The following is an 18,001-nucleotide window of genomic DNA, read 5'->3' on the forward strand; positions in this document are numbered from 1 at the left end:
TTTAACTCAAAAGGATTAACACCACTTAGGACGGAAATTCTAAACATTAAAATCATGACTGAAAAATACTCTGACCATCTTTTTTGTTTTTTGTTTTTGAGATGGAGTCTTGCTCTATCGCCCAGGCTGGAGTACAGTAGGGCCATCTCAGTTCACTGAAACCTCTGTCTCCTGAGTTCAAGTGATTCTCCTGACTCAGCCTCTCAAGTAGCTGGGATTACAGGTCTGCATCACCATGCCCAGCTTTTTTTGTTTGTTTTGTTTTGTTTTTTGAGACGGAGTTTCGCTCTTGTTGCCCAGGCTAGAGTGCAATGGCGTGATCTCAGCTCACTGCAACCTCTGCCTCCTGGGTTCAAGGGATTCTCCTGCCTGTTTCCCGAGTAGCTGGGATTACAGGCATGTGCTACCATGCACCGCTAAGTTTGTATTTTTAGTAGGGACAGGGTTTCTTCATGTTGGTCAGGCTGGTTTCAAACTCCTGCTCAGGTGATCCGCCCTCCTTGGCCTCCCAAAGTGGTGAGATTACAGGTGTAAGCCACTGTGTCCAGCTCTGACCATCTTGTAATAAGAGTTTTTACGTTCATGTCACCAAAAACTATCCATTTCACCCCATTTTGTAAACCTCTATTCCCAAATCCATACTATTCCAGATTATAAAAAAAGATGGACGTATAACAATTAAATACTGAAGCAAAGATTCTTTAGGCAGCTACTTTCCCCCAAATTATTTGAAACAAATAACGTTGGGTATGGCCATTTCTTTTGTAACTGGATAACTGGAGGGCCATTATCCTCCCAAACACTTTTTTAAAAGCATTACTTAGGCAGACAACTGCAAGTGCTTAAAAGTATTACTGAAGTATACTGAGTAAATATTAACAGATATAAAAGTATTTTCATAGTCCAGATATGCATATATAATTAGAGCATTATTTAGGAATGTGAGAAAAGTGTGTGGAAGCTCTCAAATCTGTAACTACACATTAACTATAGAGCAACAATGGAAAAGGAACTGCTTTTAGGTTACAGCTCTTCAAGTCACTTCTTAATATACTTATAAGTCAAGTCTTGAATTCAGAACTCTGTTTTTTTGTTTGTTTGTTTGTTTTTCATGACGGAGAAAAACCTGAAGTTGAGCTATAAATCTAACATTTTCTGCTCATACTGGGCTCACTATCAGTTCCTACATAAAGGTAAAAACAGTTTCCCCTTGTTAATAAATCATGCACATAAATAATACAGTATTGGCATTTTTGTTTTCCTTAAAAGCAACCAGGTTACCATTAATAGCCTCACTAAGTTTGTTTTCATCCCTTTTTTTTTTTTTTTTGCCCCTCTCAGTGTTTAATTGTGGCAGGGCCTCACGCACACGTGCATACACACATGCACTCAGGCTTCAGATCTTGTTGAAAGCTGCATGTTGACACTCTGCACACGCTCTTCAAACTTGGTGATCTCCTCCTCCCCCAAGTCTGTCTCCACCTTGTCCTCCACCACACACTGAATCTGCAGCTTCCAGATACCGTAGCCCACGGGCACCAGCTGGGAGGCCTCCCACACCAGCCCGTCCAGTTGGATGAAGCGCACACAGGCCTCCAGGTGGGCCACGTCCATCTCATTCTCCCAAGGCTTGACATTCAGCAGGATGGAGGACCTGGCCACCAGCGCGGGCTTCTTGACCTTCTTCTCTGCATACTGCTGCAGCCGCTCCTCCCGCAGCTGTGCTGCCTCACTGTTGCTGCCAAACAGGTCAGTGTCATCGTCCTCGTCATCCTCTGCTGGTGTGGCTGGCTTCTTGGCTGGGGACTCCGCTTGGCGCAGGGGAGACACGTGCTGGGTCTGCGGGGCTGTGGCCTGGTGGCCGGGCAAGATCTTCTCCAGCACCTTCAGCCGGGCCTCTCTGGTTCTCCACTTCCAGACTGGCGATCCGGACGATGAGCTCACTGTGGTCTCTACTGGGGCCGCCAGATGCCCCAGGGCCTGAGCTTCCGGCCAGGGATTTCCGGATGTTCTCTCTGGCTCTGACAGTATCACGAGGATCACACCGGCTCCGTTCTCCTGGCGGGAAGCACCGGCCACAGGCCCGTTCATCTGTTCATAGAATCTCCTTTCTGCAACATCATGTTTGAACTTATCGAACCAGATCTTCTCCTGTACTAGGAAGTTTGTAGCCATTTTTCTGACGCCAGCCAAGGACGCGGCAACCAGGGAGGAGGAATCTGGGGACACGGGACGCCTAAGGAAAGGGGGTGTTTTTGTCCTTTTTTAGAAAACAAAGCAAAACAAAAACAAAATCTCCATCCTCATTAATAAACTTGTCGAATAAATAAATGTCACGTATTTATTGTAAGTAAATTTTATGTATTTATTGTAAATAAATTTTACATATTTATTGTAATAAATAAAAAGTAAACAGGCTATCTCAGTTTTTGTTACATCAGTATTTTTAAACAGGAAAGGCCATATATATCAAATTTTAAATAAAAATGTGTTGATATTTAAAGGTTTTAAAATTAAATCTCATTATTTAACTAAATTACTTTCAAGCGGTGGGCTCATTTACAATATTACATATAAGCAGGTTTTTTAAAAAAAATCAGAAGTTCATTCCAAGATTTTGTTAAAGAAAAGTTGAAGGGCTAAATTTCCAAAAGCAAAGTTTTAAACAAACAACATTAGGTAGAGACATTCAACACAGTAAAGCTACCAGTAAGTTTATTAAACACAGACATTGATATTTCTAATATTGTACAATTTTCAGAGGCCTCACATGACAAAACCCTTAAGTTTAATGATTCGCTTTGAGAAAATACATCTATACTGACTACAAAGAAGGGTTTCTATGTCATCCTTTTTAATGAGAAAGTTAAAATTAATGGGTGTTTAGCAGTGTCTCATTATATATAATTTACATTAGCAGAGGGTCTGATTAGCAACTTTAGATAACTTTCCAACCATGAAGAGTTGCAAAAGGGTTCCAACTGCATCTACCACCCACACATTCAAAGAAAAAGTACTAATTATGAAAAACAAAACCTTTAATGCCACCAAGGAATAAGAATAGTACAGAACCTCATCTGTATATCATTTTGTAGTTAAGCATTATCTCATTTGGGTTTAAGACAGCAGGTGAAACTTGTGTTTGCATTCCCATTTCACAGATGAAGAAACAGGTTCTGAGAGGGCCAGTGGCTTATCCCAGATTACATGTTTAGTAAGATGGGGGGTCAGAACTTGAAACCAATTGTGAAGCAGACTGACTTTGTGAAATCCCTGAGTTGAAGTCCTCTCATGAGAGGAAGTGTTCAAACTCTTGTCTCTGAGGCTCCCTTGACTTTGGCCCTGAGCAAGGCCTGCCTGAGAAGCAGTTATTTAAGGAAGTTGTGTGACCAGATGGGCAGGGGTGTGGCCAGTGGAGTGGCTGTGACACACTTCACTTCTTGCATGTCGTGTCTTCCACCTTGCCTGATGACTTCACCAGCTATTAAGCACTTAACCCTGTAGTTAAGTGCTGTGGGGAATACCACGGTGTAGGAAAACATGGTTCCTGTACTCACAAACTGTAACCACTGAGCCCACTCGCAACCTAAGGCCACTGAACACAATCTCAGGAGGCACTCTTTTCACAGCACATGTTTATGGATGCGCTGATCATAAGTTCTGCATGTCTCCTGAAGGCCCCACTGAAATGTCATCAAACATACCTGTCTGCAGGCTTCCAGAATGATAGAATTCTTTTTTTTTATTATTATACTTTAAGTTCTAGGGTACATGTGCACAATGTGCAGGTTTGTTACATACATATACATGTGCCATGTTGGTGTGCTGCACCCATTAAGTCATCATTTACATTAGGTGTATCTCCTAATGCTATCCCTCCCCTCTCCCCCCACCCCATGACAGGCCCCGATGTGTGATGTTCCCCTTCCTGTGTCCAGGTGTTCTCATTGTTCAATTCTCACCTATGAGTGAGAACATGTGGTGTTTGGTTTTCTGTCCTTGCGATAGTTTGCTCAGAATGATGGTTTCCAGCTGCATCCACGTCCCTACAAAGGACATGAACTCATCCTTTTTTATGGCTGCATAGTATTCCATGGTGTACATGTGCCACATTTTCTTCATCCAGTCTGTCATTGATGGACATCTGGGTTGGTTCCAAGTCTTTGCTATTGTAAATAGTGCCGCAATAAACATATGTGTGCATGTGTCTTTATAGCAGCATGATTTATAATCCTTTGGGTATATACCCAGTAATGGGATGGCTGGGTCAAATGGTATTTCTAGTTCTAAATCCTTGAGGAATTGCCACACTGTCTAGAATGACAGAATTCTAACAGAGAACATAACACTTAACGAGACATGCCAAATCACAGAGTGCCTTCACTGTGCCTCTGATGAGGAAGCTCTGAGGAGGGAACCCAGACCAGATACCCATCTCTATAGCTCTTTGACAGAGTCTGTTCACCCGAAGGAAGGCCAGAAAGCATCTAGCCACCATTGTTCCTATGACTACCTTGTGTTTCCAATAAAAACCTACATGCAGGAAGAAAACAAATACAGCAGTCTAACTTTAGAAATGCTCAAAATCCACTTAACTATAAAAATAAAATAATTTTAAGTAAGGTTTTTAGATTGTGGATTTGAGAAAAAAACAACTTGTGTTTGGAATAGAATTTTGACTTAAAAACGAGAAGCAACGTTAGCCTACATGCTGGTGTTCCTGCCATGTGAGTCCTGGCTGGGGCCCTCTTCTCCTCTTGGCCACGAACAGACCTCATCACACTTGTCCTCTGACTAAGCAACAAGGAAGTACCTGGAACCGCCTGTTTCCTCCAAGCAGATGGTTCCTTGCTTTTCACAACAGATGACTGTAAAATCAGTATGATATTATAAGAACTAGCTGATTAAACACCCCAACTTGCTGGCTTAAGAGTGCTGAATGAACAACCCATCACACCTGGTGCCTGAGTCCCCCTTTTTCCAGGTACAGGGTGAGACACTGATTTTAATCTGACATGTCTGTGGGCATGGTGTGTGTCAGGACCACTTCTCTCTCTCTCTTTTGCTTCCTTAAACCAAGCCAGGCCCACTGCTGTGAACTCAGCTGCTGGAGTTCTTTCAGAAGGAGCGAGAAACCAGGCTGCCTGTGTGCTACAGAGGCCTAGACTTTTAAGGCCTGGTCTCTTAAGACCCAAGACCATAGAACCTCAGCGGAATAACACACACTAACATTCTATTGTTGAGGCTTTTTTAATGGAAGACAAAATGTTAGTTTTTGATGTTTTTATATAAATATGACTTAAAAATATATATTTGTTTCTTCTTTTGAGATTTGTTGCTGTGACCATGAGGGTCATTCATTCCTTTACTCTGGAGATATTTATTGAGGTGTGCAACATGCAAGGTACTCTGCTAGGAAAATTCTTTCCCATCAGCCTAAACCAGAAACTGTCTGGTTTTCTGCTCTCTTTCCAAGGCCTAGAACCGTTCCCAGCATATAGCAGAATCCTAACAATGAATGAATGAATGACACACTAAGATAAGCCATACCTGCATTTTCCCCCCACTAGGAGTTCAGATTGTTATAAAAATCAGTATAAAGACCTTTCCCTTTGGCAATCTCTGTCTATCAACTAATTCTTTCTTGGAGCCAGAATCAGATAGGCTCCATGGAGTTGACACAGCTTCACAGCAAATCAGTTAATTAACCACTAGATGTTGATACGGCACCTACTTTGTGCAATTCCCCCCTGCCAGACAAATGAGCCACGCAAGGAAGTAACCAAGATAGTCTCTGTTTGCAGAAAGTTTCCATACAAACATAAAGTTACTATAATGCTGCCCTGAGGCCAAGGAGGTGGCATCAAGGAGAACTAAAGGAGGTCAGAGGAAGAAGATGAAACCTAGGATTTGGCCTTTAACTAGGGGAAGAATGGAAGAAAAGGCCTAACAGAAATGCAGGGTGTGCATGTGTAGTGTGTGTCTGTATGTTGGGAGGTGAGGGAGAATGCCATGGACAGAGTCTGGGAGATGCTAGAGCACACAAGGTATACCAAGAGTTAATTCCATTCAGTGTGATTTGAGTCAACTGAATAAATATTTATTGAATGCACACTGTGTGCCTGGCATTGTGATAGGTAAACAACAGTTAACAAGACCGATATGGTTCCTGGGTCACTGGTAAGTGGGAGACACAGAAAAGTAAACAGACAATGACAATATAGTGTGATAAGTGCTACGACAGGAAAAAGTACAGGTGTTATGAGGATGATGTAGAAAGGACCCAACCCAAACAATGGAGTCAAGAAAACTTCCTGGAAGAGGGGATCTCAAGCTGACCCCCAAAGCCAAGGTAGAAATTGGTTCAGTGAAACTGTTCAGGTAGAGTATACAATACTTACCCTAGAATTGCAAATGTGAAGACCATGGGGATCTGAAAGTGGCTAAGTTTGTTGGAACACAAGGGGAAGGAGGGCTAGAAAAGAGGCTGGGGATGGAAGCAGTGGCCAGAATTTGCATCTCTTGTACTTCAAATTAAAGAGTTTGGACTTCATCCTAAGGGCAGTGGCAACCTCGAGGAATTTTATGCAAGAGAATGAAACAAGTGGATTTGCATTTTAGGTAACTATCTGCAGTGTGAGATGGCCCTAAAGGAGCAATGGGTAAAAAGAACAAAAGGGTAATGTGCAGTTAGATCCTTGAAGTTTTATCCTTAACACAGTGTAAGAACCAAATGAATATTTTGTGAATGAAGTGATCAATGAATCAATCAGTAATTTGGTTCAGGATTTAAAATACAAGACTTCAGGCAGAGGATATAGTTGTCTGTATGTATATAAGGGTCAGAGTGAAAGCTGATCGGAACACTGACATGTCTTCAAGCCTTGAATCTCATCAGAGAAGTGATAACAATGGAATACAGTGGAACAGAGTAGAAACAGCTTCAGTGTTGGAGTCAAAAGACCAAGGTCTGAGTCCTAGTTTTGATGTTTATTAATTTTGAGATGTGCCTTAATTTCTCTGAACATTGGGTTCTACATCTATCATGCCTATTTATGTGTCACTGCATAGCTAGAATGGGAATGGTTATCACAATCTGTGTGCATTTCTGTTTTCAGGTGGTACGTAGGCACCGTGGGGAAACTGATGGCCCAGGGGAGTTTCTAAATCATCCACTGTAAAAATCAGTCGGTTAGTGAAACCTGCCTGACTGACGGTGGAATCGTGGTTTAGGTAGCAGGCGATTTAGAAATCAAGTAGCCAGTAAGTATTGCACAAAGTTTGGACAGGTGACTCTCTAACTTGTCCACTGGAGACCCTGGTGGAGAGGCTGGGAGAGGGGTAGGAAGGGCCCCTCTCCTGCTGCTGCCGCTAACGAGGGTACTGGGCACAGAAAGAGCAGAAACAGGTGGTATAGTTGAGGGTCACAGGGGTCAGTGAGGTAGCTTGGAGAACATACACAGGCAGTTAAGGACATAGTTTAGACTAGGACTCAGCTCCCTGAAGTTCAGTGCTCTTTTCACAACTCCACCTGGTCAAATTAATTATGTCAACTCAAGATCTTAGAAAGGACAACTTATGTAAGATTCAAGCCAAGAGGCCTTCTCATAAGTCTGTGGCTATAGCTACCAGCCAGGGCCAGACGACCTTATAGAAGGAGAGGGCAAAGCAGGAATGCTGGCTGCAGGAGTGAGGCATTTGCCTGGATCCAGTTGTTTGGAAAGAAGCAGCCTTCATGAAGCATGGGGTTGGGGCCATGTCGGTGGTGGCAGAGAAGTGCAGGATCAATTATAACGTACCTGAATCCAGAAATAATTTAAAAAGAATAAAGTAAGTGAAGAAAAAGCAGAAGGTGAAGAACTGCCCTGCAAGGAGGTTCTGGAAGAAGGGCTAGTGAACCAACTCGTCAGAAAGTACATCATACCACATAGTTTTAGGAAACACAGCAGGCCTGAGCTCCTTGGTACCCTCAGGAGATCCAAGTGAACAGGCAGAAAGTGACTGTGTTCTGTGAAATATTTCAGGCACCCAAATGCTCCTCTTTCCAGCACTTTTCATACCATTCCCCTCTCCTTCCCCTTAACACACTTACACGCTTACACCTTCTGGCCCACTCCAGGCTGAGTTTTGCTTCTTTTCTGCAGAAGAGTGTGACACTAGAGCAGTATCACTGAACTGAAGAAATGTATTAAAATAGCTGCTTTAAGAAACGTAATTTTTAGCTCACGGCCTTGAGTCCCATATCTCTAAATCATCTTCATCTTCTTGCTTTCCAGAAGCAGTATAAAGAGTCAGCTGTTCGGGTAGTCCATATAATTTGTATAAAGTAAAACTTGACTAAATTATTTTTTTGTTTCCTATATTCATAGAGTTAGCCCTCAAGTGTTGGGTTAACTCTATGAATACAGAAAACCAAAAAATAATTTAGTCTCATCTGTCCCCCATAAAGAAGGCTCCAATAAATCAATCAGCCATAACAAAAAGGCCACTTTCAGTTTTTCCTGGGAATTCCAAAGCAAACAGTATTGAAATCAAATTGGCTATATAATTCATACTCTCCAGTGATCACTTAGATAGCTCAATTAAGGTTCACAGTCACAGGTATCTCTGATAATCTACATATCTATAATATCCACACATAAACATCTGGGGCAGACATCAGAGTCCCTTTATCAAGACTGAAATCCATGTCTCCTGTGCTCTAATACATTTTACCATCCACACTGTTGAGGTGAGCTTTTTACTACAAATGGTTTTAGGCTCTGATGCAAGACAGGAATTTGAAACATGTATTGGAGTATTTAATGGTGTTAATTTTTGGCGCACACAACCATCAACTTCACTCAACAATCCAGTAATATTGCAAAAAAAAATATGCCAGAGAAAGAAATACAGCAATGGAATTCTTCAGGATTGCAAGCAAAGCAGTTTCACGTTCCTGCTGATGCCAACAAGTAATAAAATAGCTGCCTATTTACAGGTCCTTAAAGATGTTACAATCAATAAAGAAAACAAAAGGAAGAAGATAGGGTGCTTTCAGATCAAACAATTATTCTAACTTGTATATTCAAACATGTTTATTTACTTAAAGTCTTTGAATGTAACCCAAGTTAATTTTAAATGAACAACTGATTGTAACAAGGGAAATATAATCTGTGTGTGTATGTGTGTGTATGTGTGTGTGTGTGTCTGTGTGTTTGGTTTTGTTTCAACTGGATGATATAAATGTAAACAATTCCTACCTGGAAATATGGATGGTCTCTTCTTCGGGTGTCTCAGGTGAATGGGATCCAAGTTCTTAATGTTTCTTTGAAGTCTTCCTCTAATGTCATTTCCTATGAGTAGTTCAGGTGGCAGGCTACTCCGTCTTGATGATTTATAATCATTTTGAGATGAATTTAGTTTGTTCTTCGGTCTGGAAAATACATGGCTGTCATCAACCGCCATTGTCAGGGATACATTAGAGACTCTGAACAAAAATCCAAAAAGCCAAACCCAGTGGCAGCCACCGTCACAGCCACCGTTGCAGCTGCCACCGCCCCAGACTCTTATGTTCTCATGCTTTACCCTGCACTTGTTTGGGAAGCTTAACAAGTTGATAGGCGTGGACTTGAACAGGTGTAGAATTACTAAGTAGCCCCTCCTTTCTACAGTTAATAGCACAGGGAGGAGAGATCAAAAAAAACAAAACAAAACAAAAAAACCATTAGTTGCAGAAGACTGGGGAATGTGAACAGATGTGACTCAGAGTGGATGGTAACAAAAGTGGTGTAATGGTTGCTGCATGAAATTTCATCTTCATGGGTGCAACGCCATAAAGCAAACACAGTTCACTATTACAGAATAAATGCCTATGTAAATTCCAAGTCTAATTTGTTGTATCATTTCCCAAACTCTTACAGATTTTTAAACAGTTTTGGGGAAGCATTTTTACATTCCCTCATGCCTTTAAGTTTCAAACCATACACTTAACACAGAATGAACATCCTTCTTTATCCAATGTCTTATTTGGCTGGCCACCAAATAAGTTGGCTGGAAGAGGGACATGAGAGATGACTGGTGACGACCAGGAAGGAACCGGTTGTGGGCGTGTGTCAGGCAGCAGTGCCGGGAACCCGCTGTTGCTTCCCACCCACCCCTTCCATCCTGTGCTCCAGCTGGCAGATGGCTTCTCCAGAAGTTCCCACTGCCTGGCAGTGGAGTCAGAGGTCTAGACAACAAGCCTTAGCCATAGAAGTAATGACAGGCCTCCACTCACAAATAAAAAGTCAATATTATTATCCTTGCGTGGATTCTGCCTAGCTTTCAACTAAAATGGTCAATGGATTTGGTGGTCTAAGAAAAACCAGCACTTCTTCACTCAAGATTCCTGCTTGTCCTGTCACCCAGTTTCTTTCTCTCTCTCTCCTGGATTTTGTATTTTTATGTCCTTTCCTGCCTTCCCTCTTGCTCTATGTATGTGGAAATGTTCTGCACTTTTTTCCTTAACTGACTGTGCAGAAATCATCACTCTATAATTCATCTTCCCCAGCCATGCCTCAGGGCTATGCCCATGTCCATCAGCAATCTCTCTCTGTCACAAACACACAACACTCCTTTTGTGCTGTGTCTGGTTGCAATGTGAGAAGACGAGATTTGCCTTTTCTCTTCCCAGTGCCTGGAATCAACAGATATATAACATTGTAAGGGATTTAGGGGTCATTTCGGAAATCACTGTTTATTTTGGTTTCCTAGATGCTAAATACGTTTTAATATTTGTTGATATTTAGGAGCTGGTTCTTTTTACCAAATTAAGAATATACTTTCATACTAATACAACTTTTGTTCTCTTTATGCCCTTTCAGCAGCAGGTCTCCAAACCACAACAGATTTTCTGGAGAGAAAAGCATTTTTTTTTACAAGTATGCCCAACTGAGAGTTGCCATTATAATCCAGCAATTATAACTATAATTATAATCCAGCAATCATATTTATGTATTAGATTATTAAGTTATTTCACCAATTCTGAGAATCACCTGCACCACTTCCCTCCCAGGACCTAGAATAATTTAGTCAAGTTGAAATGTACCATGAACTTCAAAACAATGAGTAACTTTTATGAAATCATTTCTAAAAGCCTGAATCTCCCTCACCCTAATGACAATACATTTTTTTCTAGTAAGGAAATATAAACTAAAAGCATTTTTAAAAGTTTGAGATAATGATATAATAGGACGAAAAAACATACATTCCTACCCAAATTTCAAGAACAGTGTTTAATTTTCAAATATAAAGCAAGATAGAATCCTAGGGCACAAAAGATTGGGTGCTAACTGGGAGAAATTCGGCAATCAGGAAAGCCGAAGCTCAAGCTCTTTGGTGACTATGTCTTTCTCCACCACACTGGTATCACGGGGCCAAATAAGAGCGTGTATGAGATGAAGCAGAAGTCTCTAAGGAAAGGCGTTATTATCACACAGAGTGTACACCAGGCATGTCTGCATAGTGTGCCTTTGTCTTTAAGAGTCCAGCTGAGGGCCGGGCGCGGTGGCTCAAGCCTGTAATCCCAGCACTTTGGGAGGCCGAGACGGGCGGATCACGAGGTCAGGAGTTTGAGACCATCCTGGCTAACACGGTGAAACCCCATCTCTACTAAAAAATACAAAAAGCTAGCCGGGCGAGGTGGCTGGCGCCTGTAGTCCCAGCTACTTGGGAGGCTGAGGCAGGAGAATGGCGTAAACCCGGGAGGCGGAGCTTGCAGTGAGCTGAGATCTGGCCACTGCACTCCAGCCCGGGCGACAGAGCAAGACTCCGTCTCAAAAAAAAAAAAGAGTGCAGCTGAAAACACAGAATGAAGTACATATGCATCTAGAATGCATTACAGTAACAGCCATCATTTACTGCATGCTTAAAACTGGCCAGATTCTGCGCGAAGCCTTTGGCATGGATTATCTCATTGATTTCTCCTAATCACCCTGTTTTATAGATGAAGATGCTGAGACACAGAGTCAAACATGTAGGAATTGGAGGAGAGAAGATCTGAACACAGGTTTTATCTGACTCCAAAGTTCAAGTTCATGCCTTAAACTATACCACCATAACAATTGTTAAATGTGTGTAATATCTAAAAGGAATCAAAAGTCTTTCTCTACTTTCCTAAAATCAAGTATTGGTTTCAAGCAAATTCTCACTGCATCAACTCTGCGATTGAGGAGTGATCTGGCTCACTCAACTAGGTTTGCCCTGTGTAACAGTTGCCAGGAAGTCTTTGAGGTTCACAGAATGAAACAGAAAAAGCAAGAAAATTCAAATTTTTGCCAGAGTATATAAGAAAGTAACTGCATTACTAATAAAGTATCCATGTTGAGGCTTTTCACACTAAAATGCATTTTAGACAAAAGCATTATGTATTCCTGACATTTAAATTACGATTAGGAAAAAAAATCCTCTACCCTACTTCAGAGGTACATCAAGTCCTCTAAACCTCTACAAATTAAATGACCTAAGAGAGGCAAGAGAAGTTCCTGATGTGTCCAACTCCATCTCTCTCCTGCCCAACTCATTTTCCCCTCATAAAGAATAGAAACAGATGGGGATCTAGCTCATTTAACACACTTCTTTAATGGAGAAAAGTGAGAACAACTTGACTTTTCTATTGTTAAAATATTAGAGCAATGTAAACAAGGAAGAATTTTTATTTATTCAAAAGTAGTATTAAACCTGTGAACACGAAAAAGTAAAGTAAATCATTCTTTCAAAAGAGTTAAATTGGCTGCCACATGAAGGACAATCAACCACGGAACATTTAGTGTGGTTTGTCTACATGAGAATATTTATAGATTACAATGTTAAGTCCATCTCTCCTTCTGTATAGCAACAGCCAAAGTGGAATTTTTTTTTTTCAAGTGGTCAGAAGAATGACGATACAGGCTTTGGGCTAAGAGGAATTTCAAAACTTATAGTATAAATAAATAATTTTAAATACATAAATGGACATTTTCTGTTTTAATGACCATTATTATCATTATCATTATTTTTGAGACAGGGTCTCTATCTGTCACCCAGGCTGGAGTGCAGTGACAGCAATCATGGCTCACTGCAGCCTCCACCTCCCAGGCTCAAGCAAACCCCCCACCTCAGCCATCTGAGCAGCTGGGACTACAGGTGTGCACCACCATGCCCAGCTATTTTTTGTATTTTTTGTAGAGATGGAGTTTCACCATGTTGCCCAGGCTGGCCTTGAACTCCTCGGCTCAAGTGATCCTCCTGCCTCGGCCTCTAAAAGTTCTGGGATTACAGCTGTGAGCCATCATGCCTGGCTGACCATTATGTTTTTAAAGGTCTCTATTCCCCTATAAATCCAATACACTAATCTCTTTTGAATTATTTTATTATCCTTCGAGAAGTTACGTAATTTATATTAAATGATGTTACAGTATCATGGAAATTTTATTCTTCCTGGTAATAAGATTTTAATCTTCTTTCCCTCAGATTGTTCAAACAGTCTGTAGAAAGACATTTCCTCACTTTGTAGCCATGCTTTCCTTGTGGATCTTGGTAGCTTTTTTTCTGTAGAGATGGGGTTTGCCTAGGCTGGTCTTGAACTCCTGACCTCAAGTGATCTTCCTGCCTTGGCCTCCTAAAAGGCTGAGATTACGGGCATGAGCCACTGTGTCCAGCCCTATTGGCAGCTTTTAAATAGAACTCCTGAATTATTTTGCTTGTTGTGAGATAGCTGTAATTATATTGAGAACAATATAATTTTACAACTGTAACCATTTTTCTCATTGTCACCTCCATAGAAATGGTCCACCAAGAAGATTTCAGGCCTGTATGGATTTACCAAATTAATTCCCAAATCTCAAGCTGACCCAGCTATACTGCGTATCCTGCAAACATTTCTTATTTTTGAACTCTGTTCAGTTTTCAACTGAGATGACCTACTAATCAGCGGGTTTGCCACTAGGAAAAACCAACAGTATAGAGTATCAGAATGATGGATATCACCAAGTCAAACAGGTCAATTGATTTCTCCCTCTAAAAGGTCACCAGCCACCTCTTGTTGCCAACACATCTTTGCTCAATACGGGTAATGATGTTTGCAGTATTACCTGTGGTATGATTATGGCTGAGGAAATCTTTTCTCAGATCCTAAAAATACAACATGGATGTTCAGTATCTCATTGGCTCTCAATAGCAATGAACACTAATGACCAGTCTTCCCCTGTTAAAATTCTCTGCTCCCTGGGCTTCCACGACACTATTATTTCTCATTTGTCTTCCTATGTCTCAGGTCCCTTCTGCTCAGATTCTTCAGGGTCTCCTCAAAGACTCTATTTTCCTCCCTCCCTCTCTTTGGCAGGCCCATTTATTGAATACCTGTTACGTGTTTGGCACGATGCTATGTTCAAGATCTCTATTCTTCAGAATCTTTTCATCTAAAAAAGGAGCAGAGCAACAGTACACAAATCATTGCAATACAGAGTGACTGCTCTGTGCAGAGGTGACACAAAAAAGTGCTTCAGTCTTCTCTTCCTGATGGAGAGAGGGGATGGGAAAGGGTTCTCAGATGAGTAGTAGTAAGTTCACAAGGCAGATGAGCGGACCCTGGGCAAAGGCACTCAGGTGTGACATTAGCACTGAATGTCCAAGAATGACAAATATAGCACTCTGGTGCCTAACACAGGACCTTACCTCATGCAGAAGTATGGACAATGGAAAAACAAGATGGGACAATCTGAGAGGGCCAAAGGAAAAACAATCAGTGGTGTTACAATATATATTTTAACACCATCATGTATCAGACGTCTTCCAGATAATCATACAGACTTTAAAAAAGTCTGCATTAAAAAAATTGGCTGTAACTTTTAAAAACAAGTTGGTAATTCCTAACAAAATGTAAGAAGACATTTAAAATTTTCTAACTCTAGTAAGTAACCCTTCTCCTAAACCATCTTTATTTATTCCAGAAACTGTGATACAGGGATTTGCTGAAGCGGACTCTTAACACCGTTTTTAATGTCATGCAGACTTTACTTTTTTAAAAAGCTTCAGAACCAGTTTTTACTGGCTTGAAATCTAACTTCATTTACTTGCATTCTTCCTTGCTCAACTGTGCAAGTCCCAGCAAAATGCCAGTAAATGCCTGGCCTTTTCTCAAATTAAGGTAAGGCTTAACGGCACATTTTTTCCCCCAGGCTTGTGTGGCTGTCTTTTGTGAGAGGGTACAACATCAAGAAATCTCCTCTCTACACTGTCCCTGACACTCCCACATAGTCTATGAGAAGAAGTACTGGTAGTTTATGTCTTATTCTTCTGTTTAAGGGATTTAAGTACAATTTGCATTCATCAAAGAACTGAAAAATTTTGTTTTTTGTGTGTCCAACTACTAGGACAGTGTTTAACTTGAGAAATGTGGTTGCCAGAACCAGGCTGTCACATGACGACTGTAACTGAGAGAGCTGCTGCATCAGTGGCTCCAACATCATTGGGCATTCTCACCTGTGGTTCAACTTGCCTCTGTGAGCTGATGATGTCTAAGTGCAGGCTCCACCCCCTACTTCTCCACAGTGTCCTAGATATCTCTATTTAATTGCATACTGACTATTTCCTGGTGCAAACTGAGCACGTATAAAACTGGTTCCTCCAAATGTGCAGCTCCTGAATGTCTCTGTTTTTTATTTTACGGAAATGGCACCACATTTACCCAGTGACCCAAGCCAGAAACCTTGACATTATTCTGTCCAAATCATGCCATTGGTACCGCTTAAACATCTTTTGATCTGTGTCTTCTTCCTCACCCCTGTGACACTGACCAGTGGTAGTATTCATTATTTCATTCTTGAGTTATTGCTTCAGACTCCCAACAGGTCTGGCTACTTGGAGGCTTAGTTCCTTAAGCATTCCACCTTTGACATGGCACTTGGCCCTTTAAGTCTTAACTAACTACCTCTGGTTAGCCCATTTCCCTTTTTAAAGACACTCAACAGAGTAAGAACAAGGAAACTTCCTCAACCTAATAAAAGACATTTACAAAAAGCCTGCAGGTGATACAGTACTTGATGAAAGACTGAATACTTGCTTTCCTTTTAAGATCAGGAACAAGGCAGAACATCTACTCTTACTACTTCTATTAACATTGTACTGAAGGCTCTATATGGTGTTATCAGGCAAGAAAAAGAACAAAGAGCATCCAATTGATATAAAACTGTATTTGCAGATAAAATAATCATCTATGTAGAAAATCTGATGGAACCTACAAAAAAGTTACAAGAACTACTAAGTGAGCTCAGCAAGGCTGTAGAATATAAGATAAATGCACAAAAATCAATTGTGTTCTACATTAGCAATGAAAAACAAAATTAAAATGTTTTAATGCCATAAAAATAATGAATATTTAGGAAAAAATCTGACAAAAGATGTGACAGATATGTCTATTGAAAACTAAAATAATATTACTAAAAGGATTTACAGAAAATTTAAATAAATGGAGAGATATATTATGTTCATTGGTCAGAAGACTCAGTATTGTTAAGCTATAACAAAACAGATCTGTGGATTCAATGGAATACCAGTCAAAATCTTAGCAAAAAAATTTTTTGGTAGAAAGTTGCAAACTGATACAAAAATTCAAATAGAAATGCAAGGGATCAAGAATAGCCAAAATGACACTGAAAAAGAAAAACGTTGGAGAATTATTACTACCTATTTCTGTGGGCACAGGGGCTCACGACTGTGATCCCAGCACTTTGGGAGGCCAAGTCAGGCAGATCATCTGAGGTCAGGAGTTCAAGACCAGCCTGGCCAACATGGCGAAACCCTGTTTCTACTAAAAATACAAAAATTAGCCGGGCGTAGTGGCGGGCACCTGTAATACTTGGGAGGCTGAGGGAGCATTGCTTGAACCCAGGAGGTGGAGGTTACAGAGACCCGAGATCACGCCATTGTACTCCAGCCTGGACAACAGAAGGAGACTCTGTCTTAAAAAAACAAAAACAAAAACAAAAACAAAAAACCTTCTGATTTCAAGACTTGACATAAAGCTACACTAAAGACAGTGTGGTACTGGCATAAGGATAGGCAAAAAGGTCAGTGGGATAGAACAGTGAGTCCAGAAATGGATCCATAAGTAAATAGACAACTTATTTTTGACAAAAGTGCAAAGGCAATTAAGTAGAGAAAAAATAGTCTTTTTGATAAGTCGCGAAAGAACACTTGGACATCCATATGCAAAAAAAAAATTAATGTTGATCTATACCTCATATCACATGCAAACACTAACTCAAGATGGACTGCAGGTCTAAATGCAAACTCTAAAACTACACATTTTCTAAAAGATAATGTAAAAGAAAACCTCTGATCCATGGAAGGCAATTAATAAACTGGACTTTATCAAAATTAAAATCTTCTGCTTTTTGAAAGACACTGTGAAGATAATGTAAAGATAAGACACAGACTGGGAGAAAATATTTGCAAGGCATTTATTTGATAAAGAGCATATATCCAGAATATGTGAGGAAATCTCCATACTCAATAATAAGAACAAACAATGCAATTAAAAGATGAGCAAAACACAGGAGCAGATACTTCATAAAAATGAAGAAGGCAAATAAGTACATGAAAATGTGTTTGGCATCACTAGTCATTAAAGAAATGCAAATTAAAATCATGATGACCACTACTGACCTATCAGGATGGCTACAATTAAAAGAGACTGACCAAACCAAATGTGGAGCAACTGGAATTCACATATGCAATGGTAAAACCATTTCAGAAAAAAGTTTAAAAAGTTCTGAAAAATCTAAACATACACCTACCATATAATCCATCCATTCTACTCTTAGTACCTACTCAAGAGAAATGAAGGCAAAGACGAGTATATTATGTTCATAACAGTTTTACTTATAAAATAGCCAAATACTGGAAACAAAATGTCCACCAACAACTGAATGAATAAACTGGTGTATCTATACAATAGAATGCTATTTAGCAATAAAAGGAAGGCTACAGCATGGGTGAGTCT

The 18,001-nt window shown here is 40.5% G+C and overlaps 1 long non-coding RNA gene and 1 pseudogene across 1 annotated transcript; one reads left to right on the top strand and one right to left on the bottom strand.

The window, feature by feature from the left end:
• Window positions 1–1,314: 1,314 nt before the first annotated feature.
• The window catches only part of LOC117097677, a 110,381-nt pseudogene continuing 93,694 nt past the window's right edge, over window positions 1,315–18,001 (bottom strand).
• LOC117097700 lies at window positions 2,821–11,604 on the top strand. Its single transcript, XR_004443037.1, has 3 exons — window positions 2,821–2,836; window positions 9,343–9,344; window positions 11,486–11,604. It is a non-coding gene; the product is annotated as an uncharacterized LOC117097700 (long non-coding RNA).

The sequence above is a fragment of the Trachypithecus francoisi genome, unplaced genomic scaffold, assembly GCF_009764315.1.
Source record: "Trachypithecus francoisi isolate TF-2019V2 unplaced genomic scaffold, Tfra_2.0 Contig01461, whole genome shotgun sequence".
Lineage (NCBI taxonomy): Eukaryota > Metazoa > Chordata > Mammalia > Primates > Cercopithecidae > Trachypithecus > Trachypithecus francoisi.